The following is a 6,923-nucleotide window of genomic DNA, read 5'->3' on the forward strand; positions in this document are numbered from 1 at the left end:
AATTACATTCAGCTAAAAGAAGCAATAAATAAATCGTTTGTTTACTCTAATCAGGCTCCTGCTTGTACAGTGAATGGGGGAGCTGGAGCTGAAACACAGACGGAGACAGAGCTTGTTATTGGCGTCAAAAGTTTTTGTCTCACTTTGCTAAATGGATCTGATTAACGTTGCCCTTGTTCTGACGCTACAAATCTACCTGATGGAAAGAAATTGCATTGGTGCATATTCCCCTCCCTTTAGACGCACATCTGTCAATTTAAAAGAAAATGGAAACAGCAGGCATTTTGTTCACTAATGAATCTGAGATATTCAGAGTCGTGGTTCTTTGAGGCGGAAATGAAAATGCATATTTTTCTGTCTGCCAGAGCACTAAAGTCAGGGCCCTTAGACCCCTAGAGACGTGCTCTCCAATCAACTCAAAGTACTCCAATATCCTCCGGTGTGCACTAACCAAGCCCAGTGGTGCTGCACTGAACAATGGAGGTGGAGGGAGGATGAAGAGTATATCTGTTTTCAGAAGGAGAAGTTACAGTGGCTGACTGTGGTGGAGGTGAACAGATAAGTGTGTAGGTTTAGCTCTCTGATGTGCAGCACATTGACAAAAAAATTATCTTTCAGAATATAGAGATATGTTTCAAAATATATGTTTCAAAATATGCAAAAACTGGCCAAAAATGTATTTATAAATATACTGTACATCTGCAAGTATATCCAAAATATATCTTGGCCACTCAAAATATATTTCAAATGAATGTCATCAACATTTACAAATAACATTTTTGGCAATTTGTTTTTTCATATTTTCAAACATATCTCTAAACATATTCTGAAGTATCATGTGAAATCTATTTTTTTCTTTTGCAGTATGCTCTCTAATATAGAGGATTAGAAAGATTACTTTCTTTAATTAAGCTATTTTGGGAGGGTTAGGGTTTAGATGAAACTTGCCACTGGACAATTGAATTTGAATTATGTGCACTTAATTTGTGTTTGATCCTTAAAATTGAATTCCATTTCATGCATTGTTTCCAGTGAAAATGTACTATCTAATGTACACGTTCAAATAATGGACAAACCACGGTTTCAAATTCATGTCTCTAAGTTTTCAGTTGGCGTTTGTGTTGCTGATCAGCCTGTCATGGGCCTGTCAATGGAAAACGAAATGCCCCAGCAACTATCAAACTTGGTAAATGTATCATGACACCAGTCATATTCATTCATTATTAATTAGGACCTGACAGCCCTGCAGAGGGAAAGATGAACGCTAATAAATGTAAAACCATTCTGACTGGTCTGGTGCCTCCTACAGAGAAGCATGTTTATCCTGATGGGGTTGGCTTCCTCAGGATGTCTCCAATTACATGATGAAAGTGATCTCTAAATGGTTTGATAAGCATAACAACCATATAAAAAACATATGCCATGGCTTTCTCTGTCTCAACCCAAATTAAGCACGTAAGGGAGATGATAGCCTGTGCAATGAAAAGGTTTTAGAAGACCTAAACCATGCTAAGAAAATGAATTCCTCACTATAACAGAGCCTCAATACAAAGTTTTCAGCACACTTTTTGTCTTGAAATAGTTTGACTAGCTGACTAACGAGCAACAGTCACTCTGATGTTTTTTTTTTTTGTTTTCATGGAATTTGAAACTGAACATTGAGAAACTGAATTTCAAACAAGTAAATATAATTTCATCTTACAAAAAAAAATCAGAGGCAAATAATGGAACTCATAATGTAGCTCAGTTTCTAACAGCAATAAATATAACAGGCAGTTTGTTTCCTTTTGTGGTTAGGCAGTGGGCAGTGTAACACATTAACATGATGCATATTCTTCCAGGGGCTCATTATACATCAGGACAGGTGTGAGTGTGTGTGTGTGTGTGTGTGTGTGTGTGTGTGAGTGTGTGTGTGTGTGTGTGTGTCCTCACTGGTAAACGCCGGCCGAGTCTGACGGAGGAAAATGAATCATCTGGAGACTTCTGCCAGCCAGCGAATGTTTTCTTGTTTGTGTAAAACACCAGAACTATCAGCAAACTATTGGGTTGAAAAGCGAGGTCAAACCCCCGACACTTCACTTCTAACTTTTGTGCAATTCAAAAAGGAAGAGCAATTTTGACAAGTTTTTAATGTGATGGGAAATTATCAGGGGGCAAAATAGCTGTATAAAGATTAAAGTGGCTCTTGCCCTGTCTTTGCCTGTTGCTTTGGGCACAGTGAGAATTTAATCAGAAAGCGTTCTAGCCACTAACCAGAGCTACATGGCATTTGTTTTCTCATCTAACCCAGAGACGATAAACCATGAATGTCAAGGTGAATCTTTGCATCTTTGTTGTAAAACCTTGCTCGCTCTACAGCACATTTTAAAGGAATAGTCAGCTTCTGAGAAATGTGCCAAGAAGTCCCATTATATGCCTCATGAATTAAGCAGAAATGTGCAAATGGTTTATGCTTAAAACTGTGGTCAGGGGAGATTGGAAAATGAGAATTTTGTCATGAGATGAAAATGAATAACACTTCAAATTGATACCTTTTTGCATAAGAAATATCAGTTTGGAAAAATGAAATGAATGCAGGTTGGCCTGTGACAATTGATTGCCCTCCATAATGGGCCTGCAGTAAAAAAAAAATGGCTGTATAGTAATTGCCTTTCAGGCCCTTTTTGTACTTTGTAATATCTTCATAATCACATCTCATACATATTGCTACTTAATAATGAGGAAAAAGTAAGAGGGCAAAACCTCCTGCGGGAATTCATACTGTGCTCACCGAGAATATTGTTTCTCGGCCCCCGACCTGTGATGAATGGAGAGTTAAGAGGCGAGGATACAGGGTGCATAAGGAGAGAAAGTGCGATACAAAGTGTAATGTACTATATTTCATGGAACAGATGGTGTTAGTGACAAGAAATCATGAGATATGAGAGGAGGCTAATTGGAGTATATCTACCACCACTGACACGACTGTATGTCACCAAGCTGGCATGTTTTACATATATTGCTGACATATTTCAGTGATGTCAAACACGTTCTAATTTACCTAGGAGATGAAAAAAATGACAACAAACAAAGACAAGGTGTGAGGGGAGAAGACAAGAAAGATAGAGAGAAAGAGATTCTACTATTCTCCGTCAAATCTAGCCGTCCTCCCTCAGCTCTCTCTCTACCTGTGTGTATCATATCCAAGGTCTGTGTGGTGTTACGCCCTTTGGCGCTGATCTAAAGAGTCGGCAGCTCGCTCTCGCAGATCACTGGGCTGAGGGCTGAGTCAGGAGGAGGCAGGTCGGATGAGGAGCCAATGCTTCATATCTCCCTTGGAGAAAAGGACAAACCTGGGCTTTAGCTGTGGTGTTCTTTGAGAAACGACCCAATCTTCACCGGTGACCCCGGCACTCTCTGTGACCGCATCCCTCTGAAACCACGCATGTTTTAAAGCCTCTGGTGCACAGCCCGTCTTGTTTGAGGAGACCTGTGTGATTTGATCCACACCCTGTGAAACGTCTGAATGCGTGAGAGGGGTTTCTCTTAACGGAGCGAGCTGGCGGGCTGACAGACAGGCAGATGTTCAAACAGAGCGTGCGTTGCCCTTTTGTGAGCAGGGGGGCCAGAGTGTTTGGCCGCTTTTAAAACAGACACGGTGTGATGGAGATTAGGAGCAAGCTGCGCAGCCTGTGTTTAGTGGCAGCGAGACGCGGAGCAGATTTTACATATCAAAGCTAAGGAGCCGGGGGGAAGAGAATGCACATCAGGCGTGGCAATCTAGACTGCACTCAGCACGCTATGACAGTGGAGACCAGAGGAGAGGAGCTCTGCAGGGATAATGATTAGGGATTTGGGATTTACAGTAGGAGAGAGAGGGAGGAAGGAAGACAGAGAGAGAGAGAAAGGGAGAGAGAGAGAGAGAGAGAGAGAGAGAGAGAGAGAGAGAGAGAGAGAGAGAGAGAGAGACAGATTTATCACCAACTTGGCTTATTTAGTTTAGGTCTTTATCTTGGTTTATGCACCTTGTCCCTTCTGATCACTAATGAATAAAGGTTATCTCTGTATGTGCAGAGAGGAATCAGACTCTACAAAGTTACCTCGCCGTTACCTGCCTGGTGGTGTGAATAAATCAACCTATAATTTGCTTTAAAATGATTAACTACACACCTTTAGGTCAAGTATTAGGGGAGACTCGGGCAAGTTGACACACTTTTTTACTCATTAGTGTATTTCTCTGCAGCGCCTTACTACTGAGGTAAAATATATATATTTTCTAGCTAGATTAAGGTCTTCTCTAAAAAAAAAAAGGCATAATTTACTGGAAGCAAAGGTTATTACTGATGAAATACCACTTGACAACTTACCCCACATCAGGGCATGTTGTTACACATGATGGGGCATGCGATGGGTCACATAGACAAGTGTGCTGTGTTCGGGCACTCAAATTGTTCTCATATTAGAGTGTTTTGACTTAGACTGTTTAAATCAACATAGGTAACCTCTTATTAAGAAAGTAAACATTTGTGTAATTGGACTGTAAAATATTTCGTTTCAGAAATAAAGCCACTGCGACAACTTACCCATGTGACAACTTGCCCCACTCTCCCCTACCAGAGATTATAAAAACACCAGCAATCAAATAGCATCTAAAAAAATGACCTTAAGACCGGTCACTTGATACTTTCTGAATCATTTCACAACCGCATCCCTCAACTGACTCCATATATGAGTTGACTACATCCATCACCGCAGCATTAATGGCACTATTTCCCATGCAGCACCGCCGTTGTGCAGCATTGACCATTAGTGTGTGACAACAAGAATTATTACTTCCTACGGCGCAGAGGTAGGCTGAGCGGGGGCAGGGCTGGGAGGAGAAAGAACAAATGCAATTTAGTTCTTAAGAAATGTTCTCCTGAAAACCCAATTAAGTCTCTGTAGGGAAGACAGGGTGATAAGGGTCATTTTGTTCTTTCTAACGGAACGACAGAACGGCTGGGTGTAATGATGGGGTCTCTTTATTCTCTCGCCTTTCTCTCTCTCTACCCCCATCACTGTCACACTTCTCTTCTCTCTCTCTTTTCACTCACACACACACACACACACACACACACACACACACACACACACACTTAGGAAGAGTGTGATTAAAACGTGCTCTGAAAGGGTGTGATTAAAAAGTAAAAGACTTCACAGTGTCTGAAGATAGATTTCAAATAATGTTTTGAAAAGTTCTTCTGCTGAAGCCCGTGAAATAGGGGAGTGAAAACTATGAAATAGGGGGAGTGATGCAGTCCAGACACTGTTTCTGTAGTCCAGACTCTAATGTCGAAATGTGTGTGTGTGTGCGCGCGTGAATTTGTGAGTTCATATTTCGTCAAAGTGCATGCGTGCGTGTGACAAGTACAATTTCACAGAAGAGGTAGCGTCAGACAAACGACTCGTCCGGGGAGAAATGTGCTTATCAGGCACAATGTAGCCAGGAGAAAGCAGCCATAAAGCAGCAGAAGGGAATAAAACAGAAATAAATAGATAAGTAAGAAGAAAAGAACAGGAGTAAGTAGATAAATGGAGCATGGAGCAAAGCCATTACTCATGTTTACAGGTTGGTTTTTTTTTACGGCACCAGGATTTTATTTATCTCAGTGCCAGAGAGAAGGGGAAATGCTCAGTATAATATAATCATGGTGTGCCAGTGAATAGGTTTACTCTTGGCAGGAGGCGTGTGCCATTTGATTCCTTGACAAATGGACACATGCTATACATGCAGACATGTGCTCACACACACACACACACACAAACACACACACACATGCACACACACGCGCCTTGTCATCAAGTGTCTCATTATTTCTCATTTAGTCCTGTGGGGTAACGTCAAAAGAATCAATGTTAAAATCTGTGTGTGTGTGTGTGTGTGTGTGTGTGTGTGTGTGTGTGAGTGTGTGTGTGTGAGGGAGGTGTTAACAACGCCATTTGTTTTCATTCGTTGTGTGTCGTCTAATTACAGTTTTTATGATGGTCTTATGGGGCTGGCTGCTTGAACTTTAATTAATCAACACACCCCCACTATTTGCTTTAGACTATAAATCCCATACATGCTGAAATCTCACACTCACAAATATGCTTTAGATTACTGAATATAGATTGCATCTACCTTTCAGCAGCGCTGGCCTTATCAAATCAGCTAGGTCATTATGTAAATACACATTTTTATGAATATTATACTGTCTAATTAAGAGTGTTGTTATAGTCTAGATTGCTCAATGTCAGCATTCATTTTCTCCATGGCTTCCTTATGAGCCCCTTTAAAGTAATTATTTGCAACAGTCTATGTTTGCAACATTTTTATTTAAATAAATGTTTGTTTTGCTACTCTCTATCACCGATTGATAAGTGATTCAACCTATATCCAGTTCATGAAAGCTTTTACATTTGCTGTGCTAAACACCAGTTTGTTTGGAATCAACAGAAGAAGAACTGGGTAGTTAGCATGAGCAGCGATAGCCACCATGGCTGAACAGACAAAGAAAAGAGCGCCACAGAAACTCAAACTTCATCAACAGAAAATCCAAAGAAAAAGACGTCACAGTACTGGACACACTGTTTGATTGACAGGTGATCCTGGGAAGTGCAGTGCAGAAACACCACAGCGATGAGCGCTGAGCGCTGAGCGACAAAGATGTTGCCAAATTAAAAAAATGAGGATCTTGCAGATTACCATCGGTTAGCAGGTGGAGATGGAATCAATCTAATCATGACTGGGATTAATTAGCATTGCCCGGAATAGGTTTATGGCGAACATTTGAGTATAGTGAATTAAACAGTAGGTATTTGCACTATTTAAAAGCCCATCATTTTACTACGCAGTGGCTGAGTTACAGTTTGTAAAAAAAAGTTAAAAAAAAGTAAAGTATCTCCAAAACAAGCAGCAGCTAGCT

This window comes from Centroberyx gerrardi, chromosome 7, assembly GCF_048128805.1.
Source record: "Centroberyx gerrardi isolate f3 chromosome 7, fCenGer3.hap1.cur.20231027, whole genome shotgun sequence".
NCBI classification, from domain to species: Eukaryota; Metazoa; Chordata; class Actinopteri; order Beryciformes; family Berycidae; genus Centroberyx; species Centroberyx gerrardi.